Genomic DNA, 23,598 nt, shown 5'->3' on the forward strand with positions numbered 1-23,598 from the left:
AGGTTCTTTAAGTAGCCAGCATTCGTCTTTAGATCAGTTGCAACCTCAGACCTTCCCATCTGGCTCCGGAATGCTGATTGAGGAGGGAGGGTGTTTTTGGTTGGTGCTCTATCCTTCGTGGGAGTTGTGTAAAATACTTTTAAAGAGCTGCTGAGTTCTGACAAATTTTGCAAACGGCAATGGGTCACGGAAAGCCCGCTTGACTGTTACCTTTTTACTTTTCCCCAGCATGGCTGATTTTCCAAGATGTTTGTGCATGAAGCAGACACTATCTCCTCTCCCTCATAGTCATTTCTCTCCTGCCTGAATTGTGCAGTGAGAGACATCCTATTTCATCTCCATGGAGGCGATTGGGGTCTCCTCTCTTCCTGGAGACATCAGCCAAGGTCGAGGGGGAAAACTTGTCTGGGTAAAATCAGAACCAGCCGGAACATTTATCAGAGATTTGAACCAAAGTTGGAATTAATTCCATGGCTCAAGAGTGGAGTTTAGGACTCAGCAAGGATCTTTATTCATCTCAGCTGCTATTTAATGTGATCTGATCTCCTATGTATCTAATGTCTCCATTACCATCATGTCTATCCAGGCAAGAAGGTAATCAGAATGATGTGACTCTTATACCTCATGACATGCTAGGGCTGGAGAGCTTTTTGTCAGACCATGGGCAAAAGCTTTCAGTGTCAGCCAACATTTCCCAAGCACGGGGATCTGATACTTTCAAAAAACAAAAAAACCCTACTTTAAAAAAAAAAAAAAAAGAAAAAGGAAAAAAAAAAGTCCCTGTCCTGGGTTGAAGTATTTTGCTATTTGTTCCAGCCAGGTGTTGAAAATCTCGCTCATCACGTCTTCTTAAAAGAGCTCCATCTTTCAAACTGTCAGTGCTCAGCAGCTCTGCGGAGGTCTCTTTCCATAATGACAGTCCTTTTGAGGATATTTTTATGCTAGAAAGGGTTGTGAATGAAGTTGTGTGAGGCCATAACCTTCCTGTGACTTACATGCTGATTTTGCTGAATTCATAGCTGCTGATTTGTGCTCTGAGGAAGGGCAGCAGGAACTGGCCCGACTGTTGGTCTCTAATTGATAACACAAGAATGGCCAGACTGGGTCAGACCAATGGTCCATCTAGCCCAGGATCCTGTCTTCTGACAGTGGCCAATGCCAGGTGCTTTAGGGAATGAACAGAACAGGTAACGATCAAGTGATCCATCCCCTGTAGATATTGCATCTTCTAGTAGCAATGTGGCCTCTGATGTTTTATCATCTGAATGTTACCAGCACAGCCCTGCTCCCATTGCCATCTCTGGAAGTTTTGCCATTGACTTCTCTGGAAGTAACAATTAGCCTTTGATCTTGGTTGATTGGGTGGATTTCATGACTGTGGTTGGGAGACAGGGAATGCTGATGTCTGTCTCTCCTACATCCCAAGGCCGAAGGGTGTCCAGGCGCCAACCTCCTCAGGAGGATGCCGGCTGATCCGGGGGTCTTCCACTGAGTTCCTTTTAAAATAGCACCGCCCCTGCCCCTTGCTGTGGGACCATCTATGTGACCGCCTCAGTCATGTTTGTTAGTGCTCGTCCCCTGACACCTTGGAGAGTAGATGGGACCTGCCAGTGACCCTTGTCAGAGAGAGGAACAGGCCATCGAGCAGGCAGGCCTCCTGGGTGTGCAAGGGGAGAGTAGGGAGCCCCCCACCCCATGCAGCACCAGAGCTGCCCTCCTGTGGGAAGGGCTATCCTAGGCCTCGCGTGGACGAAGAACAAACCCACCCTCCTTCCCCTAGCACCCACCCCCTGGGTGCACGGCAGTGTTCTACGTGGCTGTGTGCAGAGCAGCTGGAGCCATTGGCTGGGAGTGGTGCCCTCGCTGTCCTGACCCACAGGTTTCGAAGCTGGGTCTGCAGGAACAGCCACGCTCCAGCCCTCCACCTGGCAGCCTGCTGACGCTTGCTTACCTAGGACCCATGAAGCCCAGTTTGAGGCTCTGCCCCTGCAGTTCTGTTGGTGGAGTCCCGGACCAGCTGATCTGCTGCTGGCTTAAGTTGGGCTAGCCATCAGCACAGGAACTGGTCTGAACAACTGTGCGCCTTGTGCTTTCTGCTCCCACGGCTTGAATTCCTGGCATTCTGACCCGGCCTGACTCCTGGCATCGGATAGGTGGTTCTGACCTCCAGTTTGTCTCCTGACCCTGCTATCCTGCCCCAGCTGACTCCTGTCTTGTGACTGAGGACTCTGGCTCTGACTACTGGGTCTGGCTGTCCACCACCCAGCTGTGACACTTGCTGCATTGCGGAATCGTGACTAAGTGGGGGGACTTTGATCATGACGCACCTGGATGTGTGGGGATTTCATAGGTTCCAAGGCCATCGTTATCTGGTCAGACCTCCTGAATAACTAGGGCCCGACCACATTCATGGCCCATTTTGGTCAATTTCACAGTCACAGGATTTTAAAAATGTCGTGGTTTCCAATATTTAAATCTGAAATTTCACGGTGTTGTAACCATGGGACTGCCAGCCCAAAGGGAGGTGGTGGGGGGGTTGCAAGGCTATTGTCGGGGGGTTGCAGTTGCCATCCTCACTTCTGTGCTCCTGCTGGCAGCAGCGCTGCCTTCAGAGCTGGGCACCTGGCCAGCAGCCGCTGCTCTCCCCCCTCCCAGCTCTGAAGCAGTGCAGAAGTAAGGGTGGCAGTACTGCTACCCCCTTACAATAGCCAGATTTCCCGGGAAACACCAGATTTCATGGTCCGTGCTGTGTTTTTCGCAGCTGTGAATTTGCTAGGGCCCTCTGTATCATAGAGGACTCCCCTGAATTCACACCTGTTGAACTAGAGCAGATCTCTTTGAAAAACATCTAATCTTGATTTATCAGGTGCCAGTGATGACGAATCCATCCCAACCCTGGATAAGTTGTTCCAAGGGGGTGGCTGCATCATGGCCCAGCCATGTCAGTGGTGTGACGGATTCCTTTTGCTGGACGGTAGCATGAGGCCATCAGTAAACGAGAGGAGTTATTGCTCAATGAGCCAGATTAGCTGGAGAGTGTGGGCGGGGGGGGGAGCCCGGTGGAAATGGGGTGCTGTGTCCTGCTTTTCACAGTGCTCTTTCTGGCTTCCCTGAATCCTGTAGCCTTTTCCCTTGTCTCTGGTATGAAAGATCTTGGTGAACAAGGCGTTAAAGATCCTGGCGCATCTCCTGGCATGTCACCCAGAACCCAGGGTCTAACTTGGGTAGGAGGCAGCGCTTAATTTGTAATGAAAGAAGTGCTGGGGCTCAAGCAATTTTGTTACATTCATAACGGATGCAGCAAGCCCAGAGGTGCCTGACAAGCCTTGGCACAAGTTAAACACTGGTAGGAGACAGACGTAGTGTGTCTGTCTGCCCCAGCTCTGAGGGGGCGCCCGGCTGCAGCCCAGGCTGTGCTGGCTCTGCGCTTGAGAGCTCTGCCTTTTGGCAGGCAGCCGAGTGAAGCCCAGGGAGGCGGGGGAAGCCCCACTTCTTGCTCAGCTCGCAGACAGATTCCGTGGGAGAGGTTTGCTCTTTTGGCAGCATATTGTAGCTTGCCAGCTCTCCGAGGGCTGTGACGGGCAGGCCGCGCGCTCTGATTCCGCGGTGATTCTCCCCCCTGAAGCAGCACAGGGAGGGCCGAGGGCTGGGCTTGGCAGCGTCTGAGCAGAGAGCCTCAGCCGGGCTTGGTTTCCTCAGGGTTTGATGTGGGTCCTGTCAGCCTTGAAGCAAAACTGTAGCTCGGTGCTGTCATCATCTCGGAGGGGGTGGGGGTGGGGGTCCTAATGCAGTTGGTGGGGCAGAGAGGAGGAGAGGGGAGTGAATAATGGATTTTTTCAGTCCACTGGCCAGTCTGAAAAAATGAAGAAGAAAAATATGGAGGGCTGGGGGAGGGGAGGGTGTGAATGAAACATTTCATTTGGATTTGAAGCGGGTTTCACTTTTTTCAAAAACCATCTTTTGGTAAAATTGCCAAACAAATAGTGGATTCAGGAACTCCAAACCTTACTGTTTGAAAATGTCGGAACAAAACATTGTCACTCTTTTTTGGAATTTTTGTCCTTTTCTGATCATGCGCGATTTGGTGAAACTGGCACGAATTCGAGAAAGGGGTTTGGGGTCACTGAATCTGCATTTTTTTGCCGGGCGGGGGGTGGGTGTCAAGAAAATTTTTGGATGAAAAATTTCACTCAGCTGTAGGGGCATCTCGCATCTCTCTCCTCCTTTTCCCTCCTGTTGAGGTATTTGTCGTTCGCTGGCTTTGGAGCTGTCTTTACCCATCTCTCTGGCTTCCCCTGGATGGGACATGGAGAATTGGGGATGGTAAAAGATTGGCCTACTCAGGACGTTTGCTGTGCAGAGGAGACTGTGTGTGGTGGTGAGCGTACACACCCCTTGGAAGGAGCTCCTGTGGGCTGGGAGCATTTGGGATGGCAGAGGAATCCATCTCTTGGAAACGCTCTGGTCAGATTGGGAGGAATCCAATGGCTTCTGCCTATTGAGCATACGCCCCCTCTTGTGTTAATTATTTTGCAGCTGCTGAATGCACTGGGTGCATCTGGGAAATGCCTAGGCAGCCCACATGCCATGCGACGTACCTGACGTGGTCTTTTAGTATGGTCAACTGGAATGGTCTTTTAGCAGAACACCAGAGTTGTCTATGTGGAGATGATGAGGGGATGGAGGCAGGGTCAGTTCTAGGGTCTCATTATTGTGAGGCAAGTGGGTATTTTAGGGCCCTGGATGTTGCTATTTAAAAAACCAACAACCTTCCAGGAGTCCAGCAGCTAGTAGGATCCCTGGCAAACCTTGGATTTTGAGTTTAAAAAGGCCAAATTTGGTTACTGTGCCAGGACTATGTCATTGTCACTTCCACTGCTTAACACTGGATAACCTGGCACATATTTGGCCCTTTCAAACAATAATTTGGAGCCCTTGAAAGTCATCTGCAGGGGTGTGTGTGAATGTCCCCTTAGCCCCGGTAGCACCAGGTCTGGATGGAGGGGTGTGGGGCACCATGCACGGTCTACTTCCTTTATGAAATGCTTTATCCCATTCAGGCTTTCCAAGAAGTTCCTGTTGGTCTTTCAGAGAGTTGTTACGTGTGAATTTATTTTCCAGGCCTTTGATCGGTCTCTAATGTAATTATCCTCTCAGCTTGTGGGTTTCTTTAGATTGCTGTATGATTCCAGGGCTATTCTACTTCTAATGTCTCCCACATGGCAGACTTGTGCATCCAGGGGGGAAAAACATAGCAGTTCCAGAGCACCTTTTTATTAGAGGATCTCAAAGCACTCTGCAAATCTGTAATTAAAGCTCTCAGCGCTCCCCAGGTGGTAGATGTGTGGTGGTCCCATTTTAATTGGTGGGAAAACCCAGGCACAGAGGTTGAGTTTCTTGCCTTGCAGAAGCTAAAGTGCCCCTGCTGGCTCTTCTAGTTAAACGGGTTCATAGCCAGGGCAATGAGCAGGGGAGAGGTCTGAGAAACACTTGCATGATAAAGAACCGAGCAGCATTGCTTCAGTGATGGGGATGCATTCCAGGGTGGATGGCTGTGGCTCTCTGAGGAGGGGAGGGGAATTCCTGTTGGGAGCTAGGGAGGGGCTGGCCCTTCCAGTGTTTGGGCAGTGGGGCACGGCTAGGTACAGTGAGAGGAGCTGGGAAGCAGGTTAGTGAGATGGGGGAAGTTATTCATTCTCCGTCTCATGCACTTCCTGGTGCTAGTGGAGCGGGGTTCCAGCTTTCCAGTGTGGTGACTCGTCCTTGGACCTGGCCTTCCGCTGCTTGGCTCTGGGGATGCATATACAGGTAAGCTGTGCAAGTCCACAGCATGAGCATCAGAGCCTTCTGTTGCTGCTCACTTGCAATGTTACTTGTTAGCCGTAGGGGCCTGTTTTTCGGCATGATAACACCCTATTTGCGAGTTCCGGCCCTCGTTCGGTGATGGCTCCGTCACAGATGGTTAGCGAGGATTGAACTCTGGTCCTTTGGCAGGAAAATCGTGCTGGCACTTGAGCGAAAAGAGTAACTCCATTAGCTGGTAGCTGTAGCAGGCTCTGACTATATGGTGTGGATCACCGGCCGGAGGAAGACATGGCCTACTTACCATGGCACACTTGAAAATGCTGTTGGCCTGCTCAGAAATATTCTTCTGGGCAGGTGATGAGCAATAACCATGATGTCCCCTCCCCCAAATTTCAAATGCCTCCCGCTGCACCCTGGGCTACGCTCTCCACATGCTCAGTGAGTGCATTCAGGTACAGAGTACATGGGCTTCTGTAACGCTGACAGACCCTGGTCGTCAGCGGGTGGGATCGAACCTGGGGTCTCTGCAGTCTCTCTCCCTCTGTCTCTCTTGCTCGTCTGGGTGCAACTAGATGGGACAGAACACCATACCCAGGAGGTGTGTGGGTTACACTTCCAGCATAGCGTCCTCAATGCATGTTTGTTTTCGAGTGCTCCTGCTTTCCCTCCTTGCATAATAATTGAGAACATTTGCCTTGAAACAGAGAAAAGAAACTAATCCATTCCTCAGTTCAGCTCATGCCTTTCGGCACATGTACCTTTGGTGCACGGGCCTGGGGCTTATATCAGGCTAAGGTGTGACATTTACAGGGAGACCCTTGTTAAAATACAGCAGCATATCACTCTTCTGTAGCAAGTCCTGGATTGTTACTAGTGCTTTGGTGGGAGCACCGGCCCTGAATGGCTGCAGTGCTAGAAACGGCAATTAATCTCTACGCTATAAAAACAGCCTCTTCCTGAAATCCCAGAACCCATAATCCTGCCTTAACAAGGACGATGCAAGCTCTGCTTTTTAGTGAAATGCTTTATCCCATTCAGATTTTCTTCCAGGAACTTCCTGTTGGTCTTTCAGAGAGTTGTTACTTGTATATTTATTTTCCAGGCTTTTGCTCTGTCTCTAATGTTAATTTCCTCTCAGCTTGTTCAATTGTATTTTATTTTATTTTTAGTATGATCCTAATGTCTCCCATATGGCAAACTTGTGCATTTGGATGGAAAAACCATATTGCACTTCCAGAGCACCCTTTTATTATAGGATCTCAAAGCACGTTGTAAATCTGTAATTAAATCTCTCAACGCTCTCCAGCTGGCAGATGAATGGTGTTTCTATTCTAATTGGTGGGGAAACTGAGACACCGTGGTTGAGTTGCTGACCCAAGGCTGCAGTGAGGCAGGAATAGACCCAGAGAGCCCTGCTCATTTGTCGGTTCAAACATTAGACGCTGCTGCCCAGAGAGAAGGACTCCAGGTTCCAATCACTTCATCGCTGCAACTTTCATTTTTGGATAGAATTCTCTGACAGCGTGGTGGAGTTCTAATTTGTTTAAATCAAAGGCAGGGGGAGCCCTTTGGAATCTAAAGGACCTTCATTTCCTGTCTAGATTAGAACAATGGCAATATGGGTTGAATTTTAAGCCTACAGTATATCCTGCTGGTAGTGCCCATTTATGAATGTGACATTGCTGATGACTGGCAGCAGTGTTCATTCTTTGTTTCTTTCTCTGGTGTATGCACTGCCATGTACTGTCTCTCCCTTGCTCCTTCTGGTAGTTTGCAGTTACCCAGAGGTGAATTGCTGACTGAACAATGCTTGCTTTCAGTGATTAGGAAAAACTCTAGAGGGACTTTTGGGTTAAATTTATCTCCATATCTAGGGCTCAGTCCTGGAAATCCTTATTCAAGTGGGCTCCGATTCAGCAAGGCACTTAAGTTAAAATAACAAGGAGTCCTTGTGGCATCTTAGAGACGAACAAATTTATCTGGGCATAAGCTTTCGTGGGTTAGAACCCACTTCATCAGATGCATTGCGTGAAAATACAGGAGCAGATATAAATACTTGAAAGGATGGGGGTTGCTTTGCCAAATGGGAGGTCAGTCTAAGGAGATAAATCAATTAACAGCAGGATAGCAAGGGAGGAAAAATAACTTTTGAAGTGGTGAGAGTAGCCCATTACAGACAGTTGACAAGAAGGTGTGAGTAACAGTAGGGAGAAATTAGTACTGGGGAAATTAAGTTTAGGTTTTGTAATGACCCAACCACTCCCAGTCTTTATTCAGGCCTAATCTGATGGTGTCCAGTTTGCAAATTAATTCCAGTTCTGCAGCTTCACGTTGGAGTCTGTTTTTGAAGTTTTTTTGTTGAAGAATTGCCACTTTTAGGTGTGTTATTGAGTGACCAGAGAGACTGAAATGTTGTTCTACTGGTTTTTGAATGTTATGAATCCTGATGTCAGATTTGTGTCCATTTATTCTTTTGCATAGAGACTGTCTGGTTTGGCCAATGTACATGGCAGAGGGGCATTGCTGGCACATGATGGCATATATCGCATTGGTAGATGTGCAGGTGAACGAGCCTCTGATAGTGTGGCTGATGTGATTAGGCCCTATGATGGTGTCCCTTGAATAGACATGTGGACAGAGTTGGCACTAGGGTTTGTAGCAGGGTTTGGTTCCTGGGTTGGTGTTTTTGTTGTGTGGTGTGTAGTTGCTGGTGAGTATTTGCTTCAAGTTGGGGGGCTGTCTGTAAGCAAGGACTGACCTGTCTCCCAAAGTTTAAAATGTAAGCTTCTGCTTAAATTCCATTGATTGTGATGAATGCTTAAGTGCTGGTTTGAATGAGAGCCATGGGTAATTGCGCTGATTAGCTAGCTACATGAGGAATGCTCATGTACATGAGTAAGAGTTTCCTTAGATTTTTAATTTGTTGACCAATCCCTCTGTTTTACTCCAGCTCAGACAACTAGAACTGTATCTCTGAATCATTTATGTGGTCTTCTCCTTTAAAGTTCCAGTGAAGGTACTGAAGTTAAGAAGCATTCCCCTGCAGTGCTTGCAACCCAAACTTTCTATGCTCGTGTAGGAAAACTACAATGTGAAACTGACTTGAACAATAAAACAGGGAGCAGAAGGGAAGCCAACCAGCCTACTTGTCATGTTCATGCAAAAAGTAAATGACAGAGACAGAAAAATAAACTGGACCTAGAAATTCTTTTGGTTTTCACACTCCTTAGGGTGATATTAACAGATCTTTTGAAATATTTTTAAACGGTCCTAGAGTGATCACAGAAAAGAAAAAGCGTTAATGGTCTAATAGCTACCGTAGTAGACTCCGAAGCAGGACTCTTGTTTGTATTCCTTGCTTTGCTGCAGAGTTTATTACTACTTATTTTCATAGTGCGTAGAAGCCCTATTATAGACCAGGACCCCATTATCCTGGGTGCTGTGCAAACACAAAACAAAAAGATAGCCCCTTCTTTCTCCAAGGATCTTACAATCTAAGTCACTGTGAGACCTCGGGCAAGTCCCTTGACTTTCCTACAAGTCAGTTTCCCCATCTGTAAGTACAGAGAACTACTCCAGAGGGGCATTGCGGCTTAATTGTCTGTAGAGTTTGGAGTGTTGCGTGTGAACCCCTAAACAAGTCTCCCTCCTACTGGTCTGTAGCAACCTCTAGCCTGCGTGTGGTTCTGGTTTCCATCTGCATGTGGTTGGTGGTGTGGGAGTGATGATCTGTATTGTCTGATGCTCCACGTGGCATTTCCCTGAGTGGTCTGTGTCATGCTGAGCTGCAGTCTGAGCTGTTGAAAATTCAAATACAGAGTCCAGTAAATATTGTTTGACTCAAGTAGCTTTTGTTATCGCTTTGATGTCGCCTGCTCGGAGACTCCTGGTGGGAAACCCACTAGTACAGGCTGAGCTGTGGTGCTTCTGCTGGCTTTTTGTCGATGGCGCGTGGCTTCCTGCATCATAAACATTAACCCGCGAGTGGCAGATGCTGGCCCCCCCTTGCTCAGTATGAAGCTTGCTCCCAACGGCGCGCGTGGACTCTGGGAGTGCAGAGCCCCAGCCGCAAGGGATCTCTCTTTAGAGCTGGCTTTTGTCCCCTCTTTTAATAGGTCATTGATCTCTGAAGGTGAAGTGTTTCTGTGCTGCCGTTTATCCCCTCTCCCATGCCGGCTTGTTTGTAGGACCACGTGTGGACTTTGGCAGTGCCGACGGCTCGGACGGGAGGCACTAATGTTGCAGTTCGTAGGCTCACTCGTAAGGGCTGACTCTCTGGAAAAGATCCTGGAAGCGTTTTTGTGGGTCTCTTGGAGGATGTGCATAGCTACACATAGAAACCTGGGGAAACGAGAGGGCAACATTTGGCTCTTCTGATCGTTCTAGTAACTTCTGTCTGCTCCTTGCAGATGTGCAGACTCCCTGGGAGCCCTGCTCTCGTGACTGGGTACATTAGTGGGTGATGAACGAACCGGAAGTGATACCTTGAGAGGGCAACATACAGCTGTATGTAACATCTGGTCACCAAATCATGCCCAGTGTCCTAGGGCCACTTCCTCTCGCCTGTGCATGATCTGTGGTAACTCTCAGAGCAGGGGTGGTAGCCCCTTGACATGCCCTTTCCACTGACAAAGGGTGGGAGAGAGAGGCAGTCACACGACAGGTCAATGGCAGAGCAGGGATAGAACATACATCTCCTTACTCCCAGTCTGGTGCCCTCTCCACTGCCTAGTCAAGTCACGACCACCTGGCGGCAATGCTGATCCCTACAAGCGGGGGAGATGCTGTGCTGGACAGGGCAGCTAATCCTCGCAGTGGAAGAACAGTGTTAGCACTGGCAGGGCAGCCCTCTGTGGCTCATACCCTTTTGCGCTACGTACCAGAGCGGAGCTGCGAGAGAGCCCTACGTGCAGAAACTGCTGCTGGAAACGCATTTGCTTGGGGCCCCTGATCCAGGTCTTAGTCCTCCTCTGCCTCTGTGAGGGCATGTGATATTAACCACATGCACTAATCTGCTGAGCTCAGGGAACCGGCTGCCCAGTGTAGCCCAGCTCCTGGAAAGCCGGCAGTGCCTTGTACGCCAGTGGGAACAAAGACCGAATTCTGCGTCTGAGCCGGTCAACAGATGGCAGGAATTAGGAGCGAGACGGTGACAGTTTCTTTGGGTTGGAAATCCTTCCGGTAGCAGCAGCTCAAGCTGCTGGGTAAGGGTGAGCAAAGCCAGTCCAGACCGCGGGAAGAGCGTGGAGGGGACTGCAGCTGGGGTGGATGGCCAGAGAAATTCTGCACCTTTGCCCAGCCAGCCCACGCTGAGCTAACACCCATCAGCACTGCCCCGGAGGGTCCCGCCCTGCCCTCTACGTGGCATCCTTCCCAAGCTCTCACGGTGGAGCCGGTTGCATTGGACTTAGGCGCTCGGCACTCTGCTGTGCTGTCTGGTCCTGCAGAGTAAAGCCAGCACTGTGCTGCCCAGACAGCGACCTGCGTGCGCTCCCTCCCTCTAGCTGGATTGAGGTGCTGCCGAGCGGCAGGAATCCACACCCCTCAGACAATCTGGTTGCTCTTGGTGCCCGTGCAAGGTGGGAACCAGCTGGGCCTGTGGGATCTCCCATGGTGATCACAGCCTGATGATTCGGTATGCTAGGTCCCACATGCCATATGGAGCAGTTGGGTGGGGGGTAGCCCTGGGCACAGGAACAGGCATGGGGGGGAGAGGTGTTGGAGGACCAATGGGAAGTGCGTATGCCAGCAAATGAAGCTCGTGGGGCTGCCTGGACTGACTGTGGTGCCATGTGACTGCTGGGGATGGCCTGGGATCCCGTGTGCAGTAGGAAGCGCTAGCCTCCGGACCACCGAACTCCACTCGTGTTCCATCTCTGTGGACCCCTGGAGCAGGTTCTGGTGGTTGTGGGTGGTGACAAGGAGTCCGACCCCCTGGGTTCTGTTCCCACTGACCCGATGGGCGGGACGCTCGCCTGCCTTCCAGGGCGGCTGTGGTGCTCCGAGCGACGTGGCCCTGAGGCGGAAGGGAAGGAGGAGAAGAGCTGTCACGGAGTCACCGGGTGATGCTCTGGAACTACTCCATACGAAGCCAGTCAGGACTCTGAGGAAGCCTCCTCTCCCCAGGGCAAGAAGCTTACACAACGTCGACCTCCCAGGGGCTGACCTCGGAGCATTCAGCATCCCGGTCCACACTGTGCGCTTCCCACAGTGAGTCCGCACAGGCGGGGCTCCTGGGGGAGGCAGAGGGTCCTGCACCCCAATTCCACAGTCAGACGTGACTCTCAGCCGGCCAGTAAAACAGAAGGTTTCTTAGACCACAGGAACATGGTCTAAAACAGAGCTTGTAGGTACAGAGAACAGGACCCCTCAGTCAGGTCCGTCTTGGGGGGCAGGGAGGCCAGAGCCCCATCTGAGCCTCCCCCCATTTCCCCAGCCAGCTCCAAACTCTAACTGTCCAGCCCCTCCTCTGGCCTTTGTCTCTTTCCCGGGCCAGGAGGCCACCCGATCTCTTTGTTCTCCAACCCCTTCAGTTGGCACCTTTGCAGAGGAGGGGCCCAGGCCATCAGTTGCCAGGAGACAGGGTGTCGGCCATTCTTTGTGCAGACACCATCACACTGGCCCCCAAGGGCTCTGCCACAATCACACACCCTTATCCCACCCCTGGGATACTTAAGAATTGCATAGGGGAAACTGAGGCACCCACACAGAATTCAGAGAAAACATTAAGAACATTCCCACTTTGTCACAAGCGCGTGGCAGCCTGGCAGCAGAAGTGCTTTGTGCATGGAATGGGTGCAGCACGGATGTCAGCAATTTCTGCCTCTGGCAGGTGGGGAGCGCTCCAGCAGTGAGAGGGGCCGGCTGTGGGGGTCTTTGATATGGGCGCTTGTCCACTACCAGTGGGAGTGAGACCACTCATGCTGGCCAGTCATCAGTCTGGGCAAGGTGGGCTCTAGATCAGTGCTGGACTTGTACTGGTGCCAGGGAGGGGAAAGGTAACCCAAGTCCCTTCCCTGATGGGAGACTTTCAGTAATGCTCCATTTACACACCAGAATTCTGTCTCCTGCCCCCCCTCCCCCAACCTGGCAAACAAGCGAGTGACCTGTCTGTCTCAGCCGGGGTAGGCAGAGAGCTGGTGGTTCTTCTAACCCTGGCAGCTCTGGGCCAGGGAGGGTCAGGAGGGAATCTCTCTGCCTGCTAGGTTTCAGAGTAACAGCCGTGTTAGTCTGTATTCGCAAAAAGAAAAGGTGGACTTGTGGCACCTTAGAGACTAACCAATTTATTTGAGCATGAGCTTTCGTGAGCTACAGCTCACTTCATCGGATGCATCCGATGAAGTGAGCTGTAGCTCACGCTCAAATAAATTGGTTAGTCTCTAAGGTGCCACAAGTCCTCCTTTTCTCTCTGCCTGCTAGACTCCAATTTTGCTTCCTGCCACACTCTAGTCTCTCGCTGTCTGTGCTCATTACTTATCCCCTGATTGCTGCATGAGCCGCCCTCAGGGCTCCCCCTTTGGCAGGAACTTGTGGCGCTCAGAAATGTAGGAGAACTTTTCAGCAAGAGAAGCGCGGGCTGTTTTTCTCTTAACCCTTCGGGGCTGGCCTTTCCTACGGAGGCACTGAACAGGGGGCTAGGAGGCCAGGGTATCGACTATGGGTTACTTCCAGTTGTATTGCAGATGTGCCTGGAGGCCCCAGTCAAGGTAGCATCCCATTGCGCTAGGCGCTGGACTCAGGGAACAGAAGACGGCCCTGCCCCAAAGAGCTGGTAAGGTGGCTGTGGTAAACGGGGGCAGTGCATTGGGCATGCAGGCACCCATTGGGAGCAGACTTACTGAGCTGTTGTCTGCTGTGTTAGCTGCGGGGTTCTGCATTCAACGGGGTTGCAAGCAGGTGGCCCTTCACTCACTGCCAGGCTGTCGTCCTCTTTCTTAGAGCCCTTTTCCCCCGGTCCAGGATTCTTGGTGTCTCTGGCCAGCAGCATGAGGCTGTATTCCCCTCCTCCTGCCCTGCAGTGAGCCAGGGACAGCCAGGTGTGCTGGCTCCCGCTCCCAGAACTGCCCTTCCGCTGGGATTCCCAGAGAGGCCTCAGCAGTGCGCAGGGGAGCGCCTCATGGGCTTCAAACCTTCGGCTCTTGCTGTTCCAGATGTTCCCAGCTTCTCCTACTCGGGGTTGTGTAACAATTGAGTCAACTTGAATCCTTTCCCACTGGAGAGTGGAGTAGTGGGGCCCTCCCTCTGTCTGCCTCACTTAACCCCTTGCTGGTGGGACGTCAGACTTTGGCAAGATGGGTATATAGGGCAGCAGCAGCGACCCAGCTGGGGAGGGGGGTGCCACCAGTCCAGGTTTTCCCAGGATCGTCCCCTTTTTTAAGGTAGCTGTCCCAGGAAATCTGTAAGGGTGCTCAGTGCGGGGGTGGGGTGGGGTGCGTGTGCTCCGAGACTGGCTGAGGAAGGAGAAAGCATCGATCTTCCCCTAAGAAAACATACCCGATTTCCATTAAGCTGCCCAGAAGAAGCCTTGCCTCGCTGAACGCAGCCGCTGGCGGCCTGGTGCTTATACGGCACAAGTGAGAATGGGTTTGGAGCGACCCATCAGGCAGTGGCCCTGGGAGGGGAGGCTGGAATGGATAGAAGATAACAAGAGACGGTGCCCTCTGCTCTGTGTGTGGGTTGTTTCTGAAATGAGCAATGGTACCAAGTAAAGGATGGGAAACGCGGACTTTCCACTCTGGTGGCAGGGATTTTCCCTGTGCACAAGATGAATGCTCTGCTCTTTAATGAAAGCAAGAGTCACAGCAGTGCAATAATTCCTAGGCTGGTAACGCTTAGCAGGTAGATATTCAGTATTCTCTTATTTCATAAAGTGCTCCGTAACCCTGAGGATGGTCTTTGCAGCCTGCCTCTGTCTGTCTCTATCTAAAACACAGGCTCTGGCTCCTTCCCTCTGCAGCCCATCAGAGGCTGCGGCAGGCCAGGGGAGAATTCCCACAGGACGGGGGCAGAGTAGGATGGCCATGAACAAGCTCCGTTGTCAGTGGTGTGCTGGGAGTAGGGCCACAGTGGGCACCACAAAGACAGATCTGTGTGGTGCTGCCACCCATTGGCAGCCTGGTTTGGGCTACATGAGAGCAGTTTCAGCCGCTGAGCAGGCCAGACTTGGCTCAAAGCCACCTGAGCATCCCCTGTCCCTGGGATGCCAGGTTTGTGCTGCATTTCCGAGAGGCACCCACAGAAATTACTTCATCCAACAATGAAATGTGGCTGTTTCTGGAGTGGGACGTCACAGCTGTTCAACAGCACTCAGCTCTGCACAACAGCTCAGGAGAGGAACTGATGAAAAAAGCCTTAACTGCAGGAGGCATGTACATAAGAACGACCATACTGGGTCAGACCAAAGGTCCATCTAGCCCAGTATCCTGTCTTCCCACAGTGGCCAATGCCAGGTGCCCCAGAGGGAATGAACAGAACAGAGAATCATCAAGTGATCCATCCCCTGTTACCCATTCCTAGCTTCTGACAAACAGAGGTTAGGGACACCATCCCTGCCCATCCTAGCTAATAGCCATTGATGGACCTATCCTCCATGAATTTATCTAGTTCTTTTTTCAACCCTGTTATAGTCTTGGCCTTCACAACGTCCTCTGGCAAAGAGTTCCACAGGTTGACTGTGTGTTGTATGAAGACACACTTCCTTTTGTTTGTTTTAAACCTGCTGCCGATTAATTTCATTTGGTGACCCCTAGTTCTTGTGTTATGAGAAGGAATAAATAACACTTCCTTATTTATTTTCTCCTTACCAGTTGTGATTTTATAGACCTCTACCATATCCCCCTTAGTCATCTCTTTTCCAAGCTGAAAAGTCCCGGTCTTATTAATCTCTTATTAATCATATGGCAGCCGTTCCATACCCCCTAATCATTGTTGTTGCCCTTTTCTGAACCTTTTCCAATTCCAATATATCTTTTTTGAGATGGGGCGACCACATCTGCATGCAGTATTCAAGATGTGGGCATACCATGGATTTATGTGGAGGCAACATGATATTTTCTGTCTTATTATCTATCCCTTTCCTAATGATTCCCAACATTCTGTTTACTTTTTTAATTGCCGCTGCACATTGAGTGGATGTTTTCAGAGAACGATCCACAATGACTCCAAGATCTCTTTCTTGAGTGGTAACAGCTAATTTAGACCCCATCATTTTATATGTATAGTTGGGATTATGTTTTCCACTGTGCATTACTTTGCATTTACCAACATTGAATTTCATCTGCCATTTTGTTGCTCAGTCACCCAGTTTTGAGAGATCCTTTTGTAGCTCTTCGCAGTCTGCCTAGGACTTAACTATCTTGAGCAATTTTGTATCATCTGCAAATTTTGCCACCTCACTGTTTACCCCTTTTTCCAGATCATTTATCAATATATTGAATAGGACTGGGCCCAGTACATCCTTGGGGGGACACCACTATTTACCTCTCTCCATTCTGAAAACTGACCATTTATACCTACCCTTCGTTTCCTATCTTTTAACCAGTTACCAATCCACGAGAGTACCTTCTCTCTTATCCCATGACAGCTTACTTCACTTAAGAGCCTTTGGTGAGGGACCTTGGCAAAGGCTTTCTGAAAATCTAAGTACACTGTATCCACTGGATCCCCCTTGTCCACATGCTTGTTGACCCTCTCAAAGAATTCTAGTAGATTGGTGAGGTGTGATTCCCCTTTACAAAAACCATGTTGACTCTTCCCCAACAAATTATGTTCATCTATGTGTCTGACAATTCTGTTCTTTACTACAGTTTCAACCAGTTTTCCTGGTACTGAAGTCAGGCTTACAGGCCTCTAATTGCCGGGATCACCTCTGGAGCCCTTTTTAAAAATTGGCATTATGTTAGCTATCCTCCAGTCATTTGGTACAGAAGCTGATTTAAATGGTAGGTTCAAACTACAGTTAGTCGTTCTACAATTTCACATTTGAGTTCCTTCAGAACTCTTGGGTGAATACCGTCTGGTCCTGGTGACTTCTTATTGTTTAGTTTATCAGTCTGTTCCAAAACCTCCTCTAATGACACCTCAATCTGGGACAGTTCCTCAGATTTGTCACCTAAAAAGAATGGCTCAGGTTTGGGAATCTCCCTAACACATTTCCCTAATCACATCCTCAGCTGTGAAGACCAATGCAAAGAATTTATTTAGTTTCTCCACAATGGCCTTATCGTCCTTGAGTGCTTCTTTAGCATCTCGATCGTCCAGTGCCCCACTGGTTGTTTAGCAGGCTTCCTGCTTCTGATGTACTTAAAATTTTTTTACTATTACTTTGAGTCTTTATCTAGCTGTTCTTCACATTTTTTTTTTGGCCTTCCTAATTATATTTTTGTACTTCACTTGCCAGAGTTAATGCCCCTTTCTATTTTCTTCACTAGGATTTCACTTCCACAATTAATTACTCACCCCAGCACGAGCTGTCGGGACCTTTGTGTCCTGGGTCATCAGAGAGCTGGGTGCTCAGTGTCCTCTGGTGCCGTGGCACTGGGGCACTGGCTTGGTGGGAAGAGCACCACCGCCTGAAACCTGAGCGTCGCTTTCCGCAGCACCTGCCTGTTCCTACTGGTCTAAGGTGTCTTCAGGGTAGCGCTGCCCAACAGTTTAGCTCTTAGATTTCAAGGAAACCCCCTAGTCAAAGCCTAGCCAGACCCCTCTCATGTGATCTCGGCTGGGGGTAGCATGGCTACAGGCTGTAGGACCACAGTTGCTGGTTTCGCCGTGGTCACCAGCAAGTTCTGTTGTCCCCCATGCAGCACCATGAAGAGAACTCGCAGCTTTCAGCTCCCCAAACCTGCATTGTACCCAGTCCCTAGAGGAGCTGCTGGTCCCCGGTATACGTCAGGGTTGTGTTCTTGAAAAGGGCGACGGATACTGAAACGATGTATACTGGGGACCCACCAGTACAGTACTCTCTGAGCGAGCCCCGTCCCTGCTCCTCCCTCTCCTGTAGGCGCGCTGTGGGGGTTCCTTCCCCACTCTGAACTCTGGGGTACAGATGTGGGGACCTGCATGAAAGACCCCTGAAGCTTATTTTTACCAGCTTAGGTAAAAAATTTCCCAAAGGCACAAATTCCACCTTGTCCTTGAACAGTATGCTGCCACCACCAAGTGATTTAGACAAAGAAAAAGGGAAAGGATCACTTGGAGTTCCTGTTCCTTAAAATATCCCCCCAAGCCCCTTCACCCCCTTTCCTGGGGAGGCTTGAGAATAATATAGCCTAAATGGCCCCCTCAAGGATTGAACTCACAAGCCTGGGTTTAGCAGGCCAATGCTCAAACCACAGAGCTCTCCCTCCCCGAAAAGGGACAACGATCTGTTTCCACCTGGTTTCGAACCGGGGACCTTTCGCGTGTTAGGTGAATTGATTACCACTACACTATGGAAACCCATAGAGTAGAATAGATTCCAATGCCCTGGAGGCTGCTTACTCCAGATGCTTACTCCAGATGCACTTACCAGCTGCTAGTGACAGATTAAAGAAGCTTGCTGGGTGGGATGTATTGAGTCCAACTGGTTCACCCACCCCAGTTTCCCTTCTGTGGCCCTTTAAGATGAAATGTAACATTCAGGCCTTGACCACCTGTGACATTAAGGATCCAATGGCATGTTTCATGAGCGATGGGGGGCTTGCCCTGGGGTCCTGGCCAAATCCCCACTTGCTCCATCTTAGCTTCCCCCTGCAGTTTCAAGTGGAACTGGTTTTCTTCTTCATTCCCTGCCCTAAACTCCCATGTCGTGTACCTGAGAGCGGCTGCAATTCCCTGCAGAGGTGACTGTGTTTCCATGTGGGGTGAAGCTGGGGTGGTATCATAAATCCATGTCACTGAGTGGGGTAGAATAAAGTTTATACTGGCACGCCCTTTGGGTGGATCTTCATAATTCAACGGTGGCTCCACCAGTGTCCCCAACGTCTCAGATCCCTCTCATTTGATGTGTTTATTGCATTGACGTACATGAGGTTTACAAGGGGGTGTGTGTGTATGTGAGAACTAGTTGTGGTGCTGTTTTCAGCTGGCACACGCTTATTGGATCTGTTGAAGCTTCCAAGCCACGCTTTTCAGGACACGTTTCATTTACGCAGCAGTGCCAATCCCTGCTAAGTAAATTGTCCGGTGGCTGTTTGTTTGAGCATGCTGACGTTACCATGTGAAAATGCATCGATTACATAGTTACATAGGCCGGGTAAACTGCTCTTCAGTCTGTTTATGGAACACATGCACCAACTGATTGACCAATAAATGGGGCCGTGCTGTGTGAGCTTTGCATTGCTTGGGATGAAAGCTACCGTGTGCATGCTAAGCGATGGTCTACAGCAGCCGTCTGAGACGTAATTCCAGACCTGCTACGTAGCACCAGAGCATGGAGCTGGAGCTGCTGGATCACAGACCTCAGTCTCAGGGCAGTGTTGCTATGGGGTGGTCCAACATTGAGGAGTCTTTGTATCCCTCAGTGACCAAGCACGGTGAGGAGCAAGCTGTACTCCCAGCCTGCTGGAGAGGAGCAGCACAGAGCAGGGTCTACTTCATTGGGCAATTTTACATCTGAATTCATGAGCCATGAGTTGGGATCTGTATCTCCTACCTAAGGTCATGTTGGGAGGGTCCCGGTTCTAGATAGGGCCTGTCTCTCCGACGAATATCTGTAAACTGCTTTGGGGGGCTTACATGGCATAAAGAGGTTTGAAATATTGTCATCCGTAGTTATAGAAGGCATCACCAGGTGGCGCTGTTAGTCATTCAAGTTCTTTCTTAGCATGAGAGCAAATGTTCATCCCTGGGAAGACATGTTTTGTTTAGTTTTTAGTTCGGTCCGTTTCTGTGTAGAAAGAGCTGTGTGAGCCGCAGGAGAGTTTGCGCTCTGTATTAGGATGTAACTAGAGTAAATTGTTGGGGCAGAGCTGCTTCCTGGGAACAAGGCATTGGTGTGGGGCTGTGATTCCCAGTAGAGGGGATTGCCCTGTATGCTGTTTGACCATCTCCTTCCAGGGCTGTTGGATGGGTATAAAGAAGACAAGTTACACTTAGAATAAGTCCAGATTCCACACTACTGATTTCTTTTCACCGGGAAGCTGACTTAGCAGGTAGGTGACTGTGGCCTTGTATTGCTCAGCACAAGGAACAGACACTGGTGTCAGAAGGGCCAACACGAGCAAATGGGATAACCCAGAGAAGCTATGTGGCTAGGGATTGTGTGCCCTACAAGCTGCAGTGTCCCGGCTTTCAGGGTCGAGCCCAGTGGTGTTTTGTCTTAATTTTAGCCAGTCCCTGCTGAGAGAGCAGGTGAAATCAACAGCAAGCTGACGCCCCCAAGGCCGAACTCCCACCGGTGTGTCATGTTGCTAGCCTGCCCTTTTCCCTCCTGGCCTTCCAAGGAGTTCTCCCCATCTGTACTAGTCCTTGAGCCAGCTCTTTCCCTGGCATGGAGTTGAGGGTCAGTGAGTGGAAGGAGTCCTGCGAGAGTGGAGGTTGCAGGCTGCCCAGCGCCCACGCTTCTCCTCACCTCCCTGCCCCCTGGAATTTGGCAGAGGAGAGGGGTGATTCTGCGCATGTCTCTGTTTCTTTGTGCCTCAGTTTCTCCATGCACAAACTGTGGATAAGACCTAACTTTGTAAGCCAGGCTTAGGGAGGGTGTTTTAGACACAGCCTGTTTCTGAATGTGGAACGTGCCCATGGCTGAGTGGTTAAAAAAAAGCCCTCCTGTGATCTCTTAGTTTCTGATCTGTGGGTGTAATGACTTCATTACATGCTGCGGCTAGTAAAGACACAGTCCCAATGTTGTCTAGTAAAATGGAAATAAACTAGGCTCCAGAAACAGTAACTTTATTTTCCTTTTACACCATTTTCACCAATTAGGGCTTAAGGATTTTTTTGCATTGCTGGGGTGACTACAAAGTCTGGCCCCTCTTTCCCTGGTGGGAGTGGATTACTCCCAGGGTCTGCGTTACTGAAAACACAGAGCTCTGATTGCCTTTTCCTTTGCAGGATCTGCCAGGGGGAGGCTGCATTCACAGTGCTGTCCGCAGTCACTGGAGATTTCCTGGAAGACGTGAAATTGACCATCTGTTGGGCAAAGCCTAAAATCTCCCTAAACAATGTGAAATTCTAACTTTCTGCCAGTGTTGAGCTTTGTGCAAACATGGCTTGGAATCCAGGGGCCACACGCTCAGCTGATGTAAATTGGTGAAGTTTCGTTGGCTTCACAAACCTGAAGACGTTGCCCAGCGACGGGCTTGGTCTGACAGAGTGAAGGGAATGTGGTGGTTGTCCCACAGGCAAGCATGGAACACCGTCCAGATTGGAGGAGTGTTGCGGGCAAGGCTCGAGTGATTCCTTTTGCACGCTCTGCAGGAATGCTAAATGCAGGTGTATAAAACTGGTGAAACTGCATCTATGCAGCAAAATGAACTCAGATGAACAAAACCTTTTTGATCGTAAAAATTCCAGAATGTGTGCTTTTTGTATCATCTTTTTTTAATTTCTTTTTCCAGACAACTTAAAGCACTTCAGGGCAAGAAAGATACATCTGTTCTATTTATAGCTAGCACCACAGCTGAGCAATGTAGTTTGCACCACAGCGTAGCGATGCATAAACTTGGAGTGCTATGCAATGTTTATAAAGAAATATTTCAGAATTGGGGAGGAAGGCAGGGCATTACATCTGGGGCTGGGAATCACAGCCCCCGCTCCAACTGTAGACATACCCAAAGGGTATGGCAGTGTAACAGATCTTTGTGTGGGTGGAAACAATATGGTAGAGACCTTGCAGATTCTCGGAGAATTCAGGATGTTCTAGGCATGCTCAAAAAGAACAGGAGTACTTGTGGCACCTTAGAGACTAACACATTTATTTATCTAGGCATGTTCAGAAGCTTGTGTGCATGTGTATGTTTAGATTTGTCACCTGTGTACAAAGCCCAGGCTGTGGGATGAGAGGCGATCCAGTCTGGACCTCAAGGTTGAATGTCTGTGGAAGTGATCCACCTTGCTGCCGATTTTTTTTGGGGTTGTCCTTGTAGATAAGAAGCGAGCTTACCAAGTCTGAGATAACTAGTTCAAGTTTCCAGGTGTCAGCGGTGGGATTTGTGTTGGCACCACATTTCGGTTTTATGTATCTTATTCTTTTCCTATTGGTGCAGATGTGGATTTTTTGTAACATCAGTTTCACACCCACTGACGGAGCGACTGTTCCTGCTCCCTAGCATGCTAAAGCTGCAGTGGAAATGGCGGAGGGGCTGTCCTATTACATTGATTTTATTGAAACTTTCTGGACAAGATCTTCCCCTTCTTCATTGTTGCAATTTTCCATAGCACAAAGTCTAACAAACCAAAAAGTAAGTGGAAATTTTTCTTAAGGTGTGTGCTGTAACCTTTCGACCCTCTCGTATGGAACATGGTTGATCATAAACACATTTCACTGTGTCAGTTTTGGTGCTGACCCAAAAAATTTCCTTTTTTTTTTTCCTTTGAGCAAAGGAATTTCCCCCCCCATCCCCTCAAGGGAAAAAACAAAGTTATGCAGGTCTCTGGTCTCCTCCCAACCCCTATGGGGATCTTATGTGGCCTCTGTCACTTTGGTATTTGCACATTGCGCTCCTTACTGTGTGTGATTGTTTCCAACAACCCGGTGAAGTAGGACAGGCTTGTTATTCCGGTTTAACAGATACATCACACTGATTAAGAGGTGTCTCTTCGAAAGAGATGATGGGTGCTGAACTGTTCTGAAAACCTGTCCCCAAGTGCAGGTGCTGAGCACCTGGAATGTGGCCTTGTGTGGCTCCCTCAAGCTTTCAGAAGGATTGTCTGACTGGGCTGTGAACCCCACCCAGTTCAAAGCCTCAGCCACAGACCATCCTTTCTGAGGCTGCCGCAGGCCCCTCCTTGGGGCAAAGAGCATGTGTGTAATGCCAGTCCCTGATCTCTCCTTCCATCCCAGATCCTCCCGCAGGATCCGGGAGCTTGCTGTTTGGGCACCCAATGAGCTTATTTTTGTTTTGGGATCTGCTATGCAAATCTCCTTCCTGCATGTCCAATCCCAGGAACCCACCCTGCAGGTAATTCCAATATGCAACAGCCTCCAACTAAAAGAAGAGTCCAGTTGGAAACCCATTACCGAAGAGCCGGCATATTTCCTTCGTAGTCAGACCAAGTATAAAGGGTGGGTTTAACATCTCTCTCCCTCTGGAGACTCAGGCCCAGTGGATCCTCAAAGGTATTTAAGTGTCCAACTCCAATGGGAGTTAGGTACCTTAAAACCTTTGAGGATCTGGGCCTCGCTCTCCCATGGGGAAGGTTGGATATCGCATGTGGCTTTCTCCTTGGCAAAGCAGCAAACCTGCCGGAGTTCTAAACTCTCTCTCCTTCCTTGGCGGCCCTTTTGCAGCTGGCACTGATGAGCTCCAAATCAATCTGTATCTGTGTCGAGCCTGCACCTGGAATGCTGGGCATGGCCTTGCTGATGACTCGGTGCCAAAGAGACCAGGAGGAGAGGTTCGAAGGGAGGGCAGCCAAACTCTCTGGAGGACTTGAGGCTAGGTTTGATCAGAAAGGGTAAAGAAATGTAAAGAAAGGAGCAATGGGGAAGACCACATCAGGGGGAGAGTGACTGGTTCCCACACAGCTCTGCGATAGTTCATCACTTTTCACCCACAGCCCCTCTGCTGTCCTAGTCCCCTGCTCTTTGGTACAGCTCTGAATCCGGTCACGAGCTCCCCCGCAGATCTGCTGATGTCCCACAATCTTGAC

The 23,598-nt window shown here is 49.7% G+C and overlaps 1 protein-coding gene across 7 annotated transcripts in view; it reads left to right on the forward strand.

Moving 5' to 3' along the window:
• Window positions 1–23,598, forward strand: part of ST3GAL4 (ST3 beta-galactoside alpha-2,3-sialyltransferase 4) — a 178,042-nt gene that overhangs the window by 65,297 nt on the left and 89,147 nt on the right. The window contains exon 1 of one of the 7 annotated variants that reach the window (XM_074936876.1): window positions 21,143–21,219. The exons of the other annotated variants lie outside the window; for them this stretch is intronic. The gene's annotated coding sequence lies outside the window, so the exon portion shown is untranslated. Of the gene's footprint in view, window positions 1–21,142; window positions 21,220–23,598 lie in introns of those variants that run through there. 7 annotated transcript variants of the gene reach the window in all.

Source organism: Natator depressus, chromosome 22 (genome assembly GCF_965152275.1).
Source record: "Natator depressus isolate rNatDep1 chromosome 22, rNatDep2.hap1, whole genome shotgun sequence".
Lineage (NCBI taxonomy): Eukaryota > Metazoa > Chordata > Testudines > Cheloniidae > Natator > Natator depressus.